Source organism: Talpa europaea (genome assembly GCF_964194135.1).
Source record: "Talpa europaea genome assembly, chromosome: 8".
Classification (NCBI taxonomy): domain Eukaryota; kingdom Metazoa; phylum Chordata; class Mammalia; order Eulipotyphla; family Talpidae; genus Talpa; species Talpa europaea.
Window position 1 is genome coordinate 80,242,006 of NC_140075.1, and position 24,706 is coordinate 80,266,711.

A 24,706-nucleotide genomic window follows, 5' to 3' on the forward strand; every position below is an offset into this window, starting at 1 on the left:
TATCAAACCAAATTGATCTAAATCCAAGAAAGGAGAAAGAATTTTATGTAGGATGCAATTTGCAATATGGAGCTTACAGTCAAATAGTAGCTTCATCAGGATAGTCTTCCTGGAGCCATTGTGCTGATCAGCCACAATGAAAAATCCTATCTGAGTGCAATTCAAAGGATTAGCATATTCCAACATTAGCACAGTCTGACTCTTCCTCAGTTCATTACCACAGTTGAAGGGCACAGGAACTTTCCATTTCCATATATTTTTTACTAAACTCTCTCTTTAATCAAGTTAATACTGGTCAAGTTTTCACTGATAGTTGTAGTCAGAAATATGAAGAAACCAAGTGTATTAAGTAACAAAAAGGAATTCATTGTATTAATCAATTGTGAGACTATGCATAATATTAGTTCATTGCTTTTTGTTTTTATTTACCTAAAGGTCTTTCATAAATATTTTTTCCTGACTGCTGTAAATAATCAACTAAAAATGGAGCTCAGATTACAACGTTACTGTAGTCATCAGATTTATTTCTTATATGTTATCACAAAGATGTAAGAACAAAGTTTAATTTATCTGCATTCCCTAATTTGAGGGACATAAATGTAATTATGTTGATACAAATGAAAGAATATCATCTCATAATGATGTGTTTTTTCTTTTTTTCACGTATATAATTTATTAATTAAAGTCAAGGGAATTTTTTATAAATAACTAATTTACTACATCTTGATTGAAAGTAATTAGAAGCTTAGTATCATTGCACAAACTATAAGCAAAATGAATGGTACATAACTAATTCATCCCAATAATTAACAATTACAGGAAGGAAGGGCCAAAGGAAGTGGGGAGAGAAAGAAGGTAGGAAAATTAGCCAGTAATGAGGGAAGATATTTATACCTCAAAAGGAGTTGATCAAGATAGTTAACTGAACAAGACTCTAAAAAGAAAAATATGTAGGGTCAAAGGATAATTATTAATTAACTATAATTTTACATTTTTAGAGATTAAGAACTATGTCCTACTTTGTATCTTTAGGAGCTAGCTCAGATGTTCAATAAATGTTTTTTTTTGTTTTTTAATAGAGGCATGTTTTATTTGTTTGTTTGTTTGTTTGTTTATACATGCACTGGGTACAGTCAGAAGCGCGGGAGGGTGAGAGAATTCACCAGAGCCAGAGCAGGGAGCAGAGCAGGCAGAAGGACCGAAGTACACTGCTGAGGGGAGCAGCGGGCGGCAGGAGAGGTCTGTCGCGCCATGTGGGACCCTCCTCCAGTGGCCGGGGAGCAGCCGGGGATTGAACCCACCGCAGAGGCCGCGGGCAGCTTCTCAACCCAGCGCTCAACCACTGTGCCACCGGGGAGGCCCGGATGTTCAATAAATGTTCATCAGAATGAATAAAGTACAAAGTAATATGAAATTTACCTTAGGAAATTTCTAATACCCAAGGAATTTATATAGGGAATGCATAAAACCAATGGTTTTAAATTTAGATAAACTGATTTTATCTCAATTTCAAAAACTTTGATTCTAACCAAAAGTAAAAGAATATAGCTTAAGGAGTAATAAGTTTCGTACCCTAAGTTGAGCAATAGATATGAGTAATACAGTGTAGTGACCATCTAGATTAAATCAATATTTAAGATTATATTTTTATTATAAATTGCACATAAGTATGTAATAAAAATTTTGCAAATAACACAGTTATTCTATGTCTTTATGCACAATGTTGTAAAATGTGGATTTTGTATAATTATTTTCCTAGAATCTGTTTTTCTAATAAGTTTAAAATAGTCAAATCATAATTTTAGCATGATAATTGCATGTCAATGATTTTCATTCATTTAGCACATTTTACCTTTATTTAAAAAATCAAAGAAATACATTTTAAGGAAAATAATAGATATATATCATCAAGGACATCAAAAATATAACAGCTGTATAATTGAAAAACACTTTGAAAGTCATTAGTTTCTACTAATTACTTTCCATATTTTGGGTAACACTAACATCCTTAGATGGTTGCACATATTGGATTCTTGCATCATAAACAGTGAAATTAAGTTTTCTTGTTGTGAATAGCAGAAGAGAAAGTTTCATTTGTTACCCAAGGCATCATATTTTCAGAAATATAGTTTTACATTACTAGACTCCATAAAATTCATCCTTAGGCTAAACTGTGATTTTGGAACTTAAAATCTCAATACTGGTTTTGTAAAATTTCTGTTATAAGAATTCTCAGAGAATCTTGCAATACTTTTTGAATCATATCTTACATTTTAAAGCAAAATAAATAGTTTTTTCAATAGCATGCAAATTATTTTTTAATTGCAGAAATATGGAAGTATGAGCATTCATTAGAAGATAATTGATTTTTATTCTTGAGTCCAAGAGATCAAATAATCTGCTCATTTAAAAACACTCCAGAAAACAACTATGAAAAAACATGAACATCTTAGAGCTACCTAACAATGATAAACACATTGAGGTGTTCTGTAATTTCAAATATGTAAAATAAAAGAGTGACAAAAATGTTGAGGAAATTTGTTGCCTCTAACAATTGGTAAAAATATCTTTAATTTGCAGTTTCTTGATTATTCCAATTTGATATTCAAAAGTGCTTTGTACCCATACCGTGGGTATTCAATTTGGTTGCTTGGTTTCTCTAAAGACCACTTATGAGTGAACTCATACAGTGTCTTTCTCTTTCTGATTTATTTCACTAAAGGTAATGCACTATTTAGGCTCATCCACATTATTGCAAATGACAGGAGTTCATCTTCATTTACAGCTGATAAATTTTCCGTTGTGTGTATTTACCACATCTTTACCCAATCATTTGTCAGTAGGCACTTGCTTGTTCCCAACTCCTGGCTATTGTAAACAATGTTTCATAGAACATGGATGCGCATGTATCTCTTTGAATTAGGATTGTGTTCTTTGGGTAAATACCCAGAAGTGGGATGGGATAACTGGATTGTATGATCTATTTTTAATATTTTGAAGAATCTCCTTGCTGCTTTTATACAGATCACTTCTCTAAAACTAATTTATAAATGGCATCTTCATGTCAAGTTCTTTAGTGTCATGTTCTTTTTATTCTCAGACCTCCAATACTTCTTTTTTGTATTATTTGAGACTTTTCTTTCTTTTGCTATTCCTTGAACTACACAATCACTAACTTAAATCATTCCTCTTCCTTATGATACGTAATTAGAAATATATTCCAAGCATCTTTGTTGACAGTTTATATATTACCTGTTCAGATCTCACAACTTCAACTATCAACTCCATCCAACTGATTTTCATTTTTGTACATTTTACCTTAACTTCTTGAATTATAGTTTCCTATGTATAAATGACTGGTAAGTTTTATCCCAGATAATTGGTTCTCAAAAGAGGGAAGTTTTACTCTCAAAATGACATTTAATAATGTCTGGATTTAATTTTGGTTGTTACAAATTTGGGAGCTACTGGCATCTAGCTGGTAGAAGCCAGGGAAGCTACAATCAGCTCCAACACATAGAACAGACCTCCATGGCAAAGAATTATACAGTCTGAAATGGCAATATTGCTAACGTTGAATAATCCTGACCTCACTAATTTCCAGACAAATCAAGGTCAAAACATTTGCATTAAGTTTCATTGAAACTACCATAAACCTTAGCAGTTTATAAATTATTTATTTATTCACAGTTCAGTAGATCAGAAGTATGATGCAGCATGACTGAGTTCTTTGCTCAGGTTATCAAAAGATCAAACTCATGGTATCACCCAGGCTGAATTCCTAACATGGTGCTGTAGGAAAAAATTCACTCCCACACTCATTTGTTATCACTCAATTCAATTAGTTGAAGTGGTAGAATTGAATTCCCTCTTTCCTTGCTGTCATTTAGAGGATCTCTTAATTTCCAGAGGTCAATGGCATTCTTCAATATGTGATCCCCTTAATCTTAAACTAGCAATGATACATTTAAAACCCCATATCTTTGATTATGTGCCTTCATTTTTCTGCTACCAGACAAAGAAAACACTCCTCTCTTAAAAGGTTCATGTAAATATGTCAGACCCACCTGGATAATCTCCTTTTTGTAAAGTTAATTGTGCCAAATAGCCTAACTTTAGCACAGGAGTAGTGTTCATCACTTTCAGAGTTTGTGAAATTATGCAGAGTATTTAATAGGGCTTGAAAGTCTTAATCTTCAAACTGACTACTACAATATTCAGAGCTGAAATCATATTATTAATATTTCTTGTCACATTAACTCATCCTCCTAGTTTTATTAAAAGTACAAATATCTTCTCATCAAGTGAAAACAAAATATCTTCTTTACTATGACTGACTTCACTGTTTTGAAGTTTACTTTAATTTTACTTTTTCAGGGGTCTCCTTCACTTCCTTTTATGTATGTCCCTTACCACACAGCTTATTGCCACTATCTTATTCTATTATCTGCCTTCTAGTTTGAATCTATTTTACATACTACTATGGCGTTAATTCTCAATAATTCGTAATATTAATTTTTATCTATCTCCAAAACTTCCATTTTATCTCACTTACATAAAGATAAAGTTCAAATTTCTTAAGTTTAAGTCCAAATTTTGAATTTCATTGACTTTCATCTACTCTTTACTTGAGCCAAATAAATCCTACTGGTCTTCCTGGAGGCATCACTCGTTTCCTTCTCTATAATTTTCTCATGCTATTTATTTTGCTTTGCACTAAAATCTCAATGTTTACAATTTAAAGGTCAGTACAACTGTCATCTTCCCACAAAGCCTTCCCAATATCACAATTAACATTAATAGCTCCTTTCTCAGAATTCTTAAGCTATATGTTTTTTTAAAAAAATGTTTATTATTTTTGTCATAGTTTGCCCTATATTATTACACTTTGTAAGTACATTGTATGTCCTCTTCTAGAAAATAAGTTCCTCATGAGTATTATCCAGCAATACATATGCTGACATAATAGGTCAGGTTAAAATGAATTGGGGGCCTCCCTGGTGGCACAGGAGTTAAAGTCAGCACTATCAAGCTATTTACAGCTACTGCAGCACCAGTTTGATCGCCAGCCAGCCAAGGAGCTGACCCACAGGGCGCAGCAGACTTCTGTCTCTCCCGCTACTCCCCTCAGCAGTGTATTTCAGTAGATCTGCCTGTTCTGCTCCCCACTCTGTCTCTGGTGAATCCTCTCACTACCCCCCACCTCGTACCTCTGGCCTGTACCCCAGTTCTTGTATGCATAATAAATCTTTGGGAAAAAAATAAAATGAATTGACTTGAATAAAATACAAGGACAATATCCTTTACCTCAGGATAGAAAGGGAGTAGCAGTGGGATTAGAACTATTTGGATTTATAACAGGTTTATTTTAGGGAGTTATGAGATCTTTGAATAAAGGGGAGGAAAGTAGATACTGAGGTATTAACAGGCATTTAAGAAACCCTAAGTGCAATTACCATCAGTTCTAATCTTCCATTTCCCAATATGGAAGTCATTTTTTATATTCCCATGACATGTTCTATAAAGTAGTCACACTTTGGACATTGTAAAACCCTATAACTCCATCCAATAATTTGATACTTCTCTTTCACCAAAGTCAATGGCAAGATATTTATTCAAAAGCAGCTACCTATTTGGTAAATAACTTGTACTATTTCCTTAATATAATTATTTCAGCTATCATTTAAAATTTCAGTCTGATCTTTATGGCAAATGTTCACAGAAGTTATTAAGCATTATAGTTGGAACTGGATGGTAATCAGGTTAGAAATATCTGATGAGTTCTTACCTTTTGGAAGTCTTTGAAAAGCTATTTGATACCTTCTCTTAATTTTACCTCTCTAGACATTTTTGACATCGATGCACCCATTGATTTAAGGGGAACACAATTCTGCTACTCCTTTTAAATCAGTTTCCAGGGTGTGGATTCTTCTATTTACAGGAAAAACAAAAACATCTAATGGTAGATAGAATTGAGCAACAATAAAGGGAGGGTAGCTGTTATGGGGTAAATTTAGTTTTCCACACTGCTTATAAATTGCAAGTCTAATCCCCAGCACCTCAGAATTTAAATATACTTTGACAGAGGGTCTTAAAAGAGGTAATAATTGGGGTTCAATAAAGTAATTACAATGAGTCTTAATCCAATATGATGGTCTTTATAAGAAGAGATTGTTTCTGACACACACACAGAGGTAAGTCCATAGGAAGACACTGGTAGAAGGCAGCCATCAATAAACCAGGAAGAATTTTTGTTGTTTAAATCACTCAGTCTGTGGTACTTTGTTATGGAAGCACTAGCAAACCAGTAAAATAGTTTTTTTTTTTTTTTTTTAATTGAGGTAACATTTGTGTACAACACTATATGATTTGGAAAAATAGATTCATATCTTCTCAGATGTATGCCACCACCAAAACACCTATAGTCCTTTACTCTAGATCATGAGGCAATTTACCCACTTTGTAACTACTCCTCTTCCCCCTCTAATAGCCTCACTTTTGCAGTCATATTTCTATGGTTTGTTTTGGCTTATTTGTGTCAGTTCCTTTGTTTTGTTTCTCTGTGTTCTATATGTGAATGAAATCATATGGTCATTCTCCTTCTGACTTAATTTGTGAAGCATAATCCTTTCCATTTGGTCCATGTTGTTACAAATAGCAAGAATCTATCTTTTTATAGCCAAGTAATATTCCACTGTGTATATACACATCTTCTTCATCTCTTCTCTTGTTCTTGACCACCTACTTGGTTTATATACCTTGGCTATTGTGATTAGTACTACAATGAACCTAAGAGTGTAGATATCCCTTAGATTTAGTGTTTTTGCATTCTTCAGGTGTATGCCTATGAGTGGTTTCCTGGGTCATGTGGTATATCTACTGTTAATACTTTGAGAAAACTCCATACTGTTTTCCACACAGGCTGTACCAACAGTATATAAGGGTTCCTTTTTCTCCACTCTGCCGCCAACATTTGTTTGTGGTTTTTGATGTAGGCTATTCTTAGAGGTGTCTCATTGTGCATGAAATCTTGGAAATTAGATTCAGTGTTTTCCTTCAGCCTGGTATTGTACCTGCTTTTCTATTTACTGGGTCTCAAAAATACTGTGTCTCACCAAAAAATAAGGCCTTGGGGAAATTATCACTATGCTTCTTGTTGACAGTGAGGGTACATGAAATCTAGACACTACTACTATTAAGGAACACCCTATCTCTTGAATTGCTACTCACCTCCAATCGTAAATCTGCATTCAATAAACATCAAGTCTTTGCTACTTGCATAGTAGACAAGCAGTGAAGTATTCTGCAGGCTTAATCATGTCCTATTAAGAAATTAGATTAGGCCGATAAACTTGATTCTTATAGTTTCTTAAAGATATGGGTATGTAGCCAGAAAGTTTACTAGGTTCTCATTTACTCCTTCATTTCAAACAATAATGACCAAAACAAAGATAGCTTTTTCTTTCACAACTTTTTGAGATCATTAAAAGTTAAATTCATATAGTTATGCTTTGTAGCCATGTTATCTCTTGTATCTATTATCTAAAATAAGTGATATTGAGAGTGTTCTTAATCATATAGCATATTGTCTCCAGAATAGTAGATTAATTCTTGTTTGTTTTTATTATGGTAAAAACACTTGAGGTCTACACTCTTAACAAATTTTTAAGTGCACAATACTATATTGTACACTATAGGCACAATGTTTTACAGAAAATCTCTAGAGCTTATTCTCTTGCATAAGTGAATACTCATTAACAATCAATTCCCCATTTCTATTTCCCCCAGCTTAATTTCCTTGAATAGTTTAAATATCTCATATAAGTGGAATCATGCAGTATTTGTCATTGTTACAGGCTTAATATAAACTCCTATAGGTTCATCTGTATTGTTTCACTTTTTTTTAAAGGCTTAATAATATTTCATTATTATAAAAATATTCCTTTTTTTTAAAAAGATTTATTTATTTATACAAGAACCGGGGTATAAGCCAGAGCTGTGGGGGATAGGGGGGAGAGGATTCACCAGAGATAGAGTGGAGAACAGAACAGGCAGACTGATGAAATATACTACTGAGGGGAGCAGCGGGAGAGACAGGAGAGGTCTCCCACGCCATGTGGGCATCTCTGCGGCCAGCGGGGATCAAACCACCACTGCAGAGGCTGTGGACAGCTTCACAGCACTGCGCTCAACTGCCTACCCCCAGGGAGGCCCTAAGAATATTCTTTTTGCATTCATTGAAATACATGTAGTATTTTGCCATATCCTGACTTTTGTGGTTATATGAATTCTTAAAAATCAATATTAATACTTTGTTATGATTTCAATCATTTTTAAAGAGCCAGAATTTTTGTTTTAAATATTAATAGTACAGAAACCTTAAAATGGCAAAGTAGATATTGGTTAAGTATACAGAAAACTCTAGAGTCAGGCAGCCTTTCTTCAACACCTGACTCTGCCATTTATTTGCTGGGCTAGATACTGAAACTTTCTATGCCTCAAATTTCTTGCCTGTAAAATGTGGCTGCTAATAGTTCCTATCACAGAAGTGTTGGAAGAAATACAAAATATTGAAGTGAAATACAGAAAAAGTATTTAGAAAACACATTGATATAAATATTTACTATTAGTTTTTATTTATTTTATTTTCTTACAGCTGTTGTACAGTAATTGGTTTCTCCCCTCAGATAAAATCCCATAATTCTCCCACCACTATATAAACCATGAACCATAACCATATTATTGTTTTATTGATATTGTTCATCATTCACAGATTCATTTACTATTCTCCTTGATTAAAGGCTAAAACCACAAGAATTACCAATTTCAGCAAAAAACTTTGTATAGTATAAATGCCATTAAGGGGCATTCCTGGGTTATGGAGACATGACCAATAGCAGAGTTAGATTAAGATAGACCTGAGTTAAAGGTATATATTTTACTTTTTATTGTCTGTGTGACATTCAGCAAGTTATAAAAACTTTCTGAATCTACATATCTTTATTAGATATAAAATTATTATGCACTTATACAGGGTCCTGGGGAATTCACTGAGTTCAGTGTGGTCTGCCTTTGGGTCCCTTATGTGATTGCAATCAGTTGGTACATGAGCAGGAATTACCTGAAGGCTCAACTAGACTGAGACTGGACATCTAAAGTGATTTATTTGAGATTCACATGTTTTGCAACTTATCTGCAAAATCAGGAATAACTTGATAATACCCAGGCCTCTCTCTCCATTTAAACTTGCCTTCTGGTAGGTAACTTGAACTTCTTGCAATATGGCAGTCTCAGAATACACTGGCTTCCTACAAAATGAGGAACCCAAAGCCAAGGAACATTCTAGAGCAATATTTTAAGCTAGTCGTTGAAGTCATATGGCATCATATGTACTGCATTTCTGTTTATTAAGTGAGTCATAGCACTATCCTAGTTTCAAGAGGAGGAAACTATACAAATGCAAAAATTAGGAGGTGTGATTAAGGAGTGGGTAATCTTGTAAGAACTACAATGTTATCTCTAAGATGGCTATTATCGCTACATTGTCATCATCATCATCAATATTCATGATTTAACTACAAATTCTTTCAATTTGGGGGAAAAACATAAGGGAAAAGATAGGACCCTTAAACTATTGAAAGAAAAATAACATATTTATAGGGATGTTTGTCCTGATAGATGTATGAAAAAATAAGAATAAATCAATAAAAATAAGTAAATCAAAACATTTATTCAAGAAAAATCAGACAAACATTAGATATACTCTTGCATGGACTTGAAATCTTACTCAGAGGTTCTTCTGGTATTGTGCCAAGGTTTCCAATTTATCTGGTAAAGATAGCTGACCTTGAGAAAATAGGATAGTAAGAACATGTGATCAAATATAAAGGAGCATGATTAAATACCAATGGGCAAAGGGTCCTCATTATGTCAGACTTTAGCCAATCTCACTGTTAAGCTCTGTTTTAAGAACAGCAGAACCTCTCTGGCAAGTTAGAGAAAACTGTTGTCACAGATATTTGCTTTCACAATGTTTTTCATGAGGAAAATAATCAAAAAATCTCTGCAGGAAAAAAAAAATCTCTGCAGGAGAATATCGAAATGAAGATAGAGATTGAAACATATTGTTCATTGATATTCTACATGGTTACTTAATTTCTCCTTTAAATGTAGAAGTAACATTTGTTGGTTGACTAAATAGAATGTAGCAAAAGCTAATTCACTCTTCCATTGTTCGACCTAAAAATAACTGTCTCACTTGATATCAACTGTTAAGTAAAATAGCAGAAAAATGGGATTACTATCCTTTCAATTGTCACCTTAAAGAACAAAGACAAAGCTTAAAATCTCTGTTACTCCAGCGCCAAACGTATTCAGCTTCTGGAAGTAATGTCTGTTTTCAAAAAGAAAAGCGTGAGAGCTTCATGAACTAGCACACATATATTAGTAAATTCCTAAATTTGCTTATAAATAACTGAAAACTCCCCTTATATGAGAAATCCTAATTGGCCCAATAAAATTGACACTAATCTCAACCATTGACTATATAGTTTAGATGTATTTAAATGGGAATGAATTAGTCAGTTTGACCTCTTAATGCCTCCATTTTACTATTCAGGCTGCAACTCAAGTAGCTGTCAGCAGAGAGCAATAGTCCCATCAGTTAGAGTCGAGGCTCTGAGACTCAGAAAACCAATCATTCAAGAATTCAGTTTATATGTAATCTAGATATCTGATTATCTTTCTTTTAAAATAAATTTTAAGAAAACAATACATTAGGTAATTACACAGAGAAATCAATAATTATTGACAGCAAGATAAACTTTCATGAATAAAGGATTTTATTTTAGATAATAACATACACAGAGCCTCTTTAAAATAAGAACTTCATTATTTTTTCCAGAAATCTATGGCTGCTGAGAATACCAGCACATATAAAATGATTACACATATATCCAATAGCCAATCCTTTGTGATTTCAAGGTCGTTTTGAATCAATCACGTTATGGATAGTTACTGTATACTGAGTTCTAGGTTTGGATTGCTCTGTGTTAACATATTATAGGACTGATTAGGACAAGCTGCAGGTCAAAATAGTTCAATCTAGTACTTTTTTTTTTTTATTTGTTTGTTTGTTTTGTTTATACATGCACTGGGTACAGTCAGAAGCGTGGGAGGGTGAGAGAATTCACCAGAGCCAGAGCAGGGAGCAGAGCAGGCAGAAGGACCGAAGTACACTGCTGAGGGGAGCAGCGGGCGGCAGGAGAGGTCTGCGCGCCATGTGGGACCCTCTTCGGGAGGCCGGGGAGCAACCGGGGATTGAACCGGCGCCGCAGAGGCCGCAGGCAGCTTCGCAACCCAGCGCTCAACCGCTGCGCCACCGGGGAGGCCCCAATCTAGTACTTTTTCATCTGTAAGTCTCAGTTTCTTCATCAGTGAAATAGGGGTGATAACAGTATAATGAAGTAAATGATACTTAACGCATAAGTAACATCCTGACGCATAACTTCAATATCTGTTAGATTTTATTCTTATTCTTTTTCTGCTTCTTATCCTTATTTAGCTAAAACTCAAGACTATAAGATGATGGTTTATATATAATAAATCTTATTTCTACTTCTATTTCACACTACTCTCTCAGGGTAGATTGTAGTTTAGCAATGAAACTGCATTTCTCTCTTGGCTGCTGAAATTAGCCTCAGTTTGTGTGCTTCCATAAAAACATTCATGATCTCAGGTCTGTTCCCTTACAAACTTTCTTCCCAAGTTTCCAGAGGATATAGCTGAAAATTTCTATCAGAGGAGCATATTCTTTCCTATCTACTCCACACTGTCAATTTCTCTCAGAAGTGTCATTAATTGAATGTAATAATCTGAAAAAAATAAAGAAGGTGGACTTGACTAGACTGTTACTTGTGATGTCCTTCTTTCCTTTTATGATGAGCTTTGTGACTTTATACAATTCACTTAATCCCTCTGTACCCAGTTGCTCAAATTGGGCTAGATAGTCTCAAAGCTTCTGTTCAGTCCTCACAGTCTAATTCTGTGTGCCTTTGATTCCTCTTCATTTCACACAATGCCAGGGAACTTCCCTCACCCGGGATAGCAAGATCACCATGCAGGTGAGCAAGCAAACTGATTTAGCTAACTAGGTCTTTCTCTGTATTTATGTAAAATATCCTCCAAAGGACTTTGTCTTGTTTCCTCTCTGAGCCTTTTAAGTAAATGTGAACATATGTTCAACAGAACATAAAAATTTTAAAACCGTTTTCCCACAGTAACAAATGATATTCTATTCCATTGATTTACTGATGAACTGATTATGTCATTGATGAATGGATATGCTTCTTATTGGGGATGTCTGTTCTTCAGAATGATGGTATCAGCATGCCCCAATATGTAGATTCCAATTAATTTTCCTTGTAAAAGCATGTACACATGCTCACACGCACGCTACATATACCAACAGCCATTCATAGGGAAACAGGCAGGCCACCCAGCTGCTTTATGCTAATTGAAGACTGTGAGAAAAATGAATAAGGGAATTATGAGTGTCTGTGCCAATTTATTCTATGAAATCAAACATTAAATTTTGTAATGTATTTGAACATTGTTTGAAGAGCTACTAAAAATTTATAAATAAGGCAAAATGGTGGGTGGAACCTCCTTTCTGTGTCACACAAAGGTAAAGGCCACTCAGGATAATTTACTTAAATTTAAATCATATAAATTTAAATCATATAACTAAGTCCCAGACTTAGTGAAATTACAACTCGTAAACTTTTTTTTCAGCTAGAGAGTCAAATAACTTCTATTCAGTAAAACAAATAATACCTAATGACACTAAACTGTTGCTTTTTGCCCAACTATCTTATCCAAATTTTTTTTCACTAAGTTGTATACCTTTGCTATTTATATATCAATCAATTTGTCTATGTCTCTGTCATCTATTATAGGTATCTATTTATAAATTATTTTATCTATGACTTCTCAAATGTTCCTTGGACCAGTTTTAATATCATCTCATTAACTCATTAATGAGTTAAATTAAATATTTGAAGAATCTTTCTTTTGTATTTAGTTGGGAGTAGTGTTATTGACAACCTAGAAAGATAGAGTTTAGTACTTTTTAGTCATCCACTGAAATGTTTGTGGAGCCACCTAATGGGGCCTGTGAATTGCCTTGTGAGAGAAGTGTATGCATTTAAAGGATTAATTAAACTTGAACACATCTCTTTTTGACTTATAGAGCTAAAGCTGAATGCAATAGAACTTTGATTTTGCTGACTCTGGGGATCTCAAGGTTGTTTTTTTGTAAATGATTCTACAAGAGGTTTTTGTTTGTTTGTTTCCAATGCAGTCCCTGAAACGTTTTTTCCATTGGTGGGAACTATGAATGGAAATTAAATATTTTGACTAATTTTGTGATCTCTATCAGCTCCATAATGGACCTCAACTCTTGGTCACAGAAAAGGTGACAGAGAATCTTGTTTCTATTTATTCTTCTTGTATTTGTTTGTCTATGTATGAGTTCAAGAGAATTAGGAATTTTGTGCCCACTGACAGGAACAGTTCTTTTTTTTTTTTTTATAAATTTTTATAAATTTTATTGTTATATTCCCCATACAATTGCAGCCCCCCCATCTGACAGGAACAGTTCTTTGAGATCTTGACTAAGTCTATCTTTTATCTTTTACTGAGCTTGCAGTTGTGAACCCATAACCCTTTTCATATCTCTGAGTTGCTAGTGAGGAAAGAAAGTCTTTACTTTTCTTAGCTGAGAGTGGAGTATTTTGTTATTTTTCTAGAGCATATTAATAAAGTATTACATCTGTTAAATAAGTTCTATTCAGTTTGACATATAGAAAGTGTTTCCAAAAAATCTCAGAAATTAAGAAAACAGAATCCTCCTATTCTAAAATGCTTGAGTAAAATATAAAATCTTTCTTACAGAAACTGTTTTCTCAGAAACATTTAATGAATCCAGGCTAACATAATTAAAATGAATCTTTAGACAAAACATAATAGATTAATAATTTCAGTTCAAGAAAATTAAACAAAACAGCATTGTCTTTTCTCTGCTTTATCATTCTTAAATATAGCTCAAGAATACATTTATTTCTTAAAAGATTGAAGATTTTTTTAATCATAAAATGTCCTATTTAGTGTGAACCTCTTACATAGGCTCATGAATGAAATATCCTGACACACTCATCTACATAATATTTAAGAAATTGAAAAGGTGAGAGTTAAATAAGATTGAATAACAATCCTGATAAACAGTTTCATAGCAATAAATTGTATTTATAGTATGTAGCTCAACTATAATTTCTAAAAATTTTAGGTGATCTAAAAATTTTGTAAATATTAATGTTAAAGATATTAACATTTTTGGATTATTATTTAATTTCTCAGTACTAGTGAATATAAAGCGTAATTTAAACTACTTTTGTTTTTTATTTTTATGTGTTTTATGAAAACTATTTTTGGGGTCTTAATGATGCCACCTTAAAAAGATATAAAAGAATTATGAGTAGCAATAGAAAATTATTGTGTATTTATTCATGAAGTTTGAAGTAATTTAATTAAGATACTTGAATATAATAGACATCTCATTGAACCCTCACAAAGCATTTTCTTTGAAATTGATATTACTTTGATTAAAAGTTATGGTTAATATTGATAGCTGAGATTATCTTGGGGGAAATGGTGATAGAGAACTTAAATGTGTAAACATTTAAGTAATAAAATTTGTTATTTTTTCAGTATATAAAGGAGTAGTCTTAAAATGTTAATGTATTTCATAATCTAAAACAGGATAATGAAAAGCAAGTCCTGAGATATAAAAATATTTGCAATGAATGAAGAAAGGGGACTAGGGGTAATGTATCTTGGTTTAAAATATCTATAAATACTGAATCTGTAAAGACACAAAGGGTTGTGTAAATATTTTTGCCAAAGTTGGCTCAGTACGATGTGCTTATTTTTAAAAATGCTATGAAGCATTAACTGCCAAATATTAATGCAAAAGTGGAATTTGGCTTTCTTACTGTTAAAATGATAAATGATCATCTTTTACCTTCTGTGCAATCTGTCCAGATAGCAAAGATTTAATGGCCCACCAAAATGATTTTATCTTCTCTGAAATGACTTTATTATGCTCTTCATTATTAAAAATAGAACATTTCCTCACTCATAGAATAACTAAGCTTCCTTAAACTTGTATTGCTTAGGCATTCACAGTCATTTCTTAATTTAGTGATCAAATATTATACGATAAATATTTTGATTTTTGTCTCGAGATCAGTCCCTCCATTTAAAAAAAAATGAAATTATATGGAAGGTATTCACATCTCAAACTGTCTTTTATGTTTCCCATAAAGTCCCTTGAAAATCATAAGATCTATTTGTTTACTTTATAAAGAGACATTAAACATAGACATGCTTGTTATGCTCCATATTTTTTAATTAGTTCAGTACAATTCTAGGAACTGTCAAATTAGAAAGGGTTCTTAGTCTAAGTAGAGTTTGTAGAGCTAAAATATTAATAGAATACTTTGAGGATTGTACAATCTATGTGAATACCTGGGAGATTTGCATTTCATAGTTTGCTCTTACTCTCATCCAGAAAACTCTTAGGAAATAATATATGCTATAGTCAATAAAGAATTTTACTCTCTGCATTCTAATATTATTGGTGATTATAATAAATTGACCAGAGCCATTTAGTATTATTATCAAATAGATTTTGCTCCCTATAATGGTCACCTGATGGCTCTGATGTAAGCTGCAGGCTAGAATTTGTGATTTAAACAATAAATGAGCAGTCACAATGTGGAAAGAAAAGTATTAACTACTTTGAACAAGAAGGGATAGACTGTTGGATGCAGTCTTCCAAGCTGACATCACTTAGGCAACTTGCAAACTGTACCAGTTGATTAAGTCATTATATCCAGGTTGTTTTTTTTTTTTTTTTTTTAAGTCCAGAAACAAATGTATGCCATGAAAGCACACTGCTGACCAACAATCTGGGGAACAAGAATCAGTTACTAGGAAATAAACAACTGAAGAGTAGAATCAGCTATTGTCATTTATGTGGAATACTGTTGTTAAGTTGTTAATATTTTTAATACTGTGTTTTTATGGGTATCTTGGAAAGTTACTGTCTCTAACTCACAATTTAATAGTCTATGTTTTTTTAAACTGAAATGCAGCATTTTTAATCTGGTTGTAATTGACCCCTTCATCCTCTCATCATAATTCAGACACAAATCCCTTTTTCAACCTCCTTACATTTTAAGGCAATAAAGACATATGTATAATTTAAATAAAAACCCAATTTTCCATTGTATAATTGAACAAATTGATATTTAGCCAAGGCTGCAGCTGAAGTGTCATGGTTGATGTTTCTCATTTAATCTACATGGCTATTAAGTAATAAGGATTTTCTTTATATATGGAGCTGGTGCCTTCAGCCCATATTCATCAAGGATATATGAAATGCTTTGCCTAGTGGCATATGGAAATGCCATTTTAACTCAAAAAGCTCTGGTTTGTAACTGGATTGTAGATTCCTATTTTCACAAGTGGTAAAAAGAGATTATTTTCTGGGAGGTGAGGAAAATTAGCACATTTGAGGCACCTGAAGAAAAGAGGAATTTATCTAAATTTATGAGTACCATACATGAAACCTCCTGGAGATATATGGGAAAAATATATGAAACTTGAAAACTGGCATACAAGTGTAAGATACTATTATTATATTGTCTCACTAAAATGACAATTGAAAACTTCTTTTTTTTAATTTTTAAAATTAATTTTTTACATCATTGTTCATTTTTAAACAATATTTTCTTCCCTCCCCACCTCTCAGGTGTAGTCCCCATAGAGTTTCCTTCACCAGTTTACCCGTGCACCATCACCTCAGTCCCCTGTGCTCCTCCCTCCTTCCCTCTGACCCCTCTCCCTCCTCCTCCCCTTCAGTATGTCTCTTATTTATAATTGTCCATTTTTGCTTTGTTGTGTTTTGTACTGTTACTATTTTTTTACACTGATGTCTTATTTGGTTCCCCTATATTCCGGCTGTAAGTGAAACCATCCGATATTTTTCTTTTTCCTTCTGGCTTATTTCACTGAGCATAATTCCTTCTAGTTCCATCTATGTTGCTGCGAATGGCATGAGTTTATCTTTTTTGATTGCTGAATAATATTCCATTGTGTATATATACCACATCTTCTTGATCCAGTCATCTATTTATGGGCTTTTGGGTTGTTTCAAGGTTTTACCTATTGTAAATAGTGCTGCAATAAACATAGGTGTACAGGTGTTCTTTTGAATCAATGTTTTTGTGTCCTTTGGGTAGAATCTCTAGTAGTGGAATTGCTGAGTCATATGGTAGCTGCATTTTTAGTAGGTTGAAGAACCTATCCAGTCAAGAAATGGGCAGAAGAACTTAAAAGACATTTCTCCAAAGAGGGAATGCAAATGGTCAACAGGCATATGAAAAAATGTTCAACATCCCTTATAATCAGGGAAATGCAAATTAAAACCACATTTAGATACCACCTTACACCAGTAAGAATGGCACATATCAAAAATACAAGCAACAACAAATGTTGGTGAGGATGTGGTGAAAAAGGAACTCTCCTACATTGCTGGTGGGAGTGCAAATTGGTCCAGCCACTATGAAAACTTTATAGTAATGATCCATTATCTTGCTGGTGTATTGGCTTTATACATACTCAAAATTCAACTACAATAAAGGCCTATCTTTAATTCCAGATCTATTTATAGATGCAAAAGAAAAGTTTTCAACTAATCCCCAAAGATTTTTAAGAATTATGTGAACTAATCTGCTATGTAAAGATCAGTCATTTCCTGTTTCACCAATTTTATTTTTTGTCCTATTCTTTTCAGTCTAACATTAGACTTTTGTCTTACACTGGTATTATTTCAAATGCCAAAGAAATATGCACATGAGGAAAATTTTCTTCATTTTAATAATAAAATCTGTCAAAGACTTTATATTAATATTGACATGTATATTCATATTGACATTTATATTCATATTGACATTGGACAATAGCACAAACCTTGCTTATTCTTATACTCAATGTTACTAACTCTCTATCACTTCTTTATAGGAAAAGAAAATTAAAAGATATTAAGAAATCACAAGAGAAGAGTGCCATGATTCATGATTTATTTAGCATATTATCTCTTTTGAGTTCATTTCCATTCATGGAAATGAATCCCTTGAATGTCATAATTCCAAGATCTTTCTTTTGTACTCTTTGTGAGGAAACAATCATTTGTTTTAACAATCATTTAAAAATAATTGTAAAAATTTTAAACTGAACTTCTACAAATAATAAAAAAGGTCACAAATTCTTTTTTAGTAATGTTCACAATGGCTTGCCCTGAAAATATCATAAAACTGTATCTATTGGAATATAATTATGGTGTGAATTTAATATTATAAGTGGTGGTTTATTTAAATTGAAAATGTCATTGGAAAAATGTTTCAGATTTTTTTTCAAGTCTCCTTCAACAAAGCTGTACTTTTTATTGATAATAAGCAAATGTATCATTATAGGAAGGCAATAATACTTCCTTTATACATTACAAAGGCATTGACTTAAGGCCTGGATGAGGATTATACTTAGACTCAAGGACTATTAAGCAAGTGATTTGTAATTTTACTTTCCTAACAACATAGAGTATTTTAGCATCATATAGTAATAAAATGTAGTATTTGAGCCAATCTGTTGATGATGAGAGAAGACAGAAAACCTGCTGATACGTATGATTGTTATAACTTAAGGGGTTGGCAACCTTTAACACTTGTATCAGATGGTAACACACTAGGACATTTGGGCTAGCAACCAGCTTCTGGCAGTAGCTCAACCCCCTCTGTCTTTACTACTATTTGGAGTTATTACTACTATTTCTAGTCACTGGTATAAGAATGATCAATACCGATCTTGGATCTTGTGAAGTTATAATGGCTTTCAGGTCACTTTCTTCCATCTGTTCTAAACTCTAAAATAGCAAATAGAAGAGAAGATGTGATGAATCTTGGAAAGGGTATTTTAAAAAATAGTTTACTGTAGATTGCAGTATCTGAGTCATAAAATTTTCAGTGTTTTATTTGGCAATATCCTCGTCAAGTGGCCATCTTCACTTAATGTGACAACCATGATGATGAACTCACTGTGTTCTAAAGTTGACAGTCTATTTTTTATAACTGAGGGCAAGAGTAAATAACAGAATTGAAGACATCTAGGCTTTAGGACTACTCAAGTATTAGCGCTGATATTTTCAGATGAAAATTATCTAAGTGTGAAAATTTTATAAGCTTGCTCATTATAAAAATTGCCTAGAATTGAAAGAGAAGAATGACTTATTCATGATTCTAGGTTCATTTCTAATATTCCTTCAATTCATTAATCTTTGGACAAATAAAATAGTGTTAGAGAGGTATGTTCACTATACATTCTCTACTGTCTAGTATGCCACATATCTTTTTTTTTTTTCATTATCACTTCTCCAAGGTAGTTTAAGCCTTCTTAATGTAATGTCTATGCAATTGCAATCAATTCCCTATTTGTTGCTCCATTTCTCTCTATGTATATTGTTAGACAATCAAACCTATTTTCTGATTAACAATATCGGAATAATGGAGAAAAGTCACAAATTGACATTGCAGAATTGTACTTAAAAAGAAAAAATCAGAGCCTTCCAAGCAAAAAATTGATGATGGTACTTATACTTCCAAGTTATTTTAGAGGGGCATTCCACAATTCTGACTGAGCACCATTTGGGTGGTTTTTGATTATCAAGCAAAATATTCCATATTTAATTGAAAAATATATGAATATTTGTACTTTATGCTGGTTTCAAGAAGCAAGGCTTTTGGGGGGATATTTTATATCTTTTTAATTCAAGGCTGCTTTTTGGAGATTCTGACACTTAGAGTTTATCTTGAAAAATGTGGGTCTTTTACAAATACAGTTCTTTTAGAAATACAAAACTCTTCTATGTTGAGAAACTTGAAGTGTTCTTCCCAATATAAAACTGGACTACAGGTAAATTGTCACATCTTTTTTTCACTCTATGATCTATTCTGTACATAAAAGCTAGAATGGTATTTATAATGCAAGAAGGATAATTACTCATTAACACATAGCAATGATATTTTGTACACAGGACACATTCTTTTCCCTGTTCTACAAAATAATATATAGAATCTGGTTCTTTTACTTTTCCAACTTAAAGTCAAAGTGAAAGTTGAAACCATCTAGACTAAAGCCACACATTTTAAAAAGATGAAAAATGAAGACTGACTCTGTAAACATGACTTTACTATCCAGGGAATTCTTACTTTCCAAGGAAGAAAAATAACTTTATGTTTCAAAAACTTCTAGAACTGAAAAACAAGTTAGTCACCTTGCCCTCATCCTCTTTTCTCAGGATAGTTCACTCAAGTGAGTTTATCAAATAACTGTTTATTCTTGGAGGTTCATGTCAGACCTTCCTCTGTTTCCATCAAGCCTGATATTTTATACATGGAACTTTGTCAGTGATAGTAATTCTCTCCCATTGAAAGTCCTGCCGAAATCAGACTCTAACAGTCTCAAATACTTTGTTCTTAACCTTCCTTTTCGGAGGTGCTACTAAGGATCTGTCCAGGTTAGTATCTCTCTTTTTGTAGTAATTGACCAAAGTTCAGCTTTCAATAGGCTACTTTAGTCATCTTTTAGGAGGGTGCTTTTTAAGCTACAATTATAATATGCTTTTTCATCTCTTGCTCTTAGTCTATATGAATTATTCTCTTTTTTCATAAGTCTACTTAAATGTTCCCTCCTCAGAGACTTTTCTGTTAACTCCATCTACATAGGACCTGCATTTTCCTTTATTATCTCTATTATGGTACTTTGCCCACTATCTTTTTAAAATAATTCTTCATAATTTAAATTTTATCATTTTCCTTCTTAATTTAAATTGACTTATTTGTCTATTGTTTATTGCTTGTTTTCCTGCATAAAATATAATCATGAGGAACTAAGGGACTCAATAAATATATCCTGAATGAATGGAGACAGAGAGAGAGAGGCATGCTAGTTGTAGTTGACACTACTGAGAATACACAATTCAATGAGATACAGTTATTATTCGGTGACATATTTGAGGTAAAATAAAGACAATTATGTAATTTATTAAATATAGAATATTTTCATGTTTAGTGTATTGCATATATTTCAGCAAATGCAGACTAAAACCAAAATTGCTGGTGATATGCACAGATGTATTTCATATCCCACCACCAGATAGGAAATATAATTATGCAGCTGCCTTAGGAGACTGAGAAAGGGAGGTTATTAGCTAGAAGAAAACAAGTCACCCAGCATGCTGAAGTCTAACTGGACTAGCATGCTATCAATGGAAAACAGTCAAATAATAGTTACTGAAGATTATGTACTGAGTGAAAAAATTTCTTTGTCAAGCATAGAACCTGATCTTGCACAGCACAGATCAGCCCCTTGGGGATGAGATTTGAAGGACAAGTTTCATAGTCAGAAGTCTGTGAACTATTTCTTTTTCCCATATTAATAAAGCATTTGATTGATGTCAATTGATTGGTGATATATGGGTGGGTTGGTACTGGGGTGCTAATGATAAACTGCTGCATAACAAATTGTTCCAAAATTTAGTGACTTAAAACAGTGTTTACCAACTCAAAAATTTCTCTAAGTCTGGATTTCAGGAGTGACTCACTAGATGATCTGTTTTAGGGGGTCTCTCATGAGTCTGGCAACACTGCATGAAGGTTTGACTAGGATTAAAAGATACACTCACAAGATACATAAGATATGTGTATATCTGCATATAAATTTATATATATACATATATACTTATATACATATCTATATAAAATAAACCAAATTACACTTATTTGATTGACTGCTGGAAAAGTCTTAGCTGATATCAAGCTTCTATAAATTTTGTCAGCTTATAATACCTTGAGAGGAGGTAAGTCCAGTGAGATTTATGTGAAAATGATGTTCATCTATCAGTTTGGTGGAGTTTTTTGCAGGAAGATTTGATAGGGAATACCACAATTGACAATATTTCTGATATTCAGGATATTTAGATACTAAGAGAAATAGTTCAGGAATGACAATGACAAAGAATCTTGTTGCAAAGAGAAAAGAAATTCATATTTCGATAAATGTATGGGAAGTTATGACACAAGGAGACTTGTGCTTCCTATAACTCATAGGGTAATGTTTAAGAAAGCAATTTACCTTTCATTTGAAAATGCAGGTATAATGTTTCACTGTAGAAATACAGTGAAAGTATTCACGAAGCTTTTTCTCATTACTCAAAATAGTAAAAATTCAGAAAGGTTGTGTTGTTTGTTATTTTGGGGTGACTTTTACAAATTTGGGATATTCAGATACTAAGGTGAAGAAATACTCTTAATCAACATCATACCTTCATTACCTGATTGACGTAATTTGCTGACACCTGTAATATTACTGGATCCACTTTTTGCATTGTCTCATCTGAGCAATGAGACACTTTACAAGGGATGATAGAACAGACAAGTCCATTAACATAAAAAGTCTCTTACCTCTCAAAGCCATGAAGAATGAAAGAGTGTTTGCAAAATAAGCAAATGAATTTATGCTGATTTTCACAGTACAAGGCCTTTTTCATTTTCTGACTTACTGTCATATTGTACCTAGGAAAGCATTTGTAGAATATAGAGTAGATTGGATTCATGTCAAGAACAGTATATGATACCTATTTCTCAAAGCAAATGAATTGAAAGGGAAAAAAATCTCAAGTATGTTTTTAATCAGCGATTAATGGATATCTAGGCTTTTCAATGTACTTGTTTATCTCAAGAAAACTGCTAGACAAAATTTTAGTTTGTTGTAGTGTGATGATGTGCTGTCAGTACCTAGGTTACATCAGGAAATTCTTATCTGTAGAATATAATAGCTTAAATATTTTTTTCATTCCACATAAATAAGGGCAGAATTTAATTCAGAAATTACAGAAAGGATACTTTCTGCTTTTGATATACCTATAAATTATCCCTTCTCTTTATAAATGTCCTATATTTTTGGCACATGAGCAAATATATTTCAGTTCTGTAGCTTTTTATTGTAATCTTAAAAATGGACTTTCAAAGCACGTAGCAAATGAAAGCTTTGTTGTGTAGCCTCATACGTAACCACATAATCTGCTGGCAGGAACCTAGAAGTGATATTAAAATAGCATTTTGTAGGGTTAATTTGGCTCTTGAAAAGTGCTGAAAATTACAACTAGTTTTTTAATGAATGTTTTGAGAACACAATTATATGTGGTTGAAACAAATTCTTCATGGATCCGTGTATAATGCAGATACATTAGAATCCAAAAAAAGAGATGATCCCATCTTTTCAATTTAGAATGACAAATGCATTACCTTCTCCAGATTCATAATGAAATTTGAGTAGTACCTGTGTAAATCATGCAGTGTCCATGAGCTCAAGGTGCATGTCCAAGGATGGAGAGAAGCTATTTCCATATATAGCCCTTTTTCCATCTCTCTCTCTCTTTCACTCTCTCCCTCTGGTTTTCCTGTAAAATTTGTGGCAAAGTCTATTTGCATGAATTTTAACATGGAACTAGTGAAGGATATGTCATAATGGTATATAGAATTAAAAAATAGATGAAGTATATATGTTAAAAATCATTTTCCTTTCCCAGATTCCAATTGTGAGACTTCATGCATCCTATTACTTTCTTTTCTAGGTAGTAACCATTAATAACCACCTAATACACAAAATTACAAGTTATATCTGAAAACAACAGTTTTTTTGGTATGTATCTAATGATATTTTTTAATGTATATCCTTGGCTTATCCCACCCTTCAATAGATATTCAATTGTTTGATAGAAACACACACACATATATTTCATGATTATATAGAATTTTATATTTAATGTATTATTGGACTACTCTTGTATAATGGACATTTAGATTATTTTTGTAAAATTAAGCTAACAGAAAATGCTGAAATGAAAAGTTTGTATGTGTGTGTATTGACACCCATATAAAAGTATATATCAACAGATATAAAGCTTCTTAAAACATATGATAACTATATTTTCTATTATTACTCTATGAATTAGCAATCCTTCAAAGCTATCTAAATATTTCAAATTATTTTAATTATTAACTTCATTAATATTTTCCAATTGCGAAGATAATGATGTTTTCCCAGAATTTGTCACTGACATGTAATAGAAACTCACTGAGGATAGCAAGATGAAATGAGGAATTTCTTCCATAATAGAAAGTCTTTATTGAAATAAGCTTACAACTGCAGTTAGTTAGGGCTCAAACACAGCTTCATTCATGGACTGGAATGCTACAAATTATTTTATTCAATTGCTGATCTTTGTTCTTTTCTGAGTGTTGATTTTGTTGATTTCTTTCCCTACAGAATATCATTCTGTTTTTTCAGATCACATAGCAGATGTTATTTTTGATATCTCACACTTTTACTATTACAAATGTAATTATAGCATAAATTTCTGTGACTCAGAAGATATGTTGAGAAAGATGTAATTTGTCTAGCTGACCAAGTTGCTCATGGCTACCTGAATCAATCATTGTGGTTGGCGTCAGAGGGATGTTCTATGCTA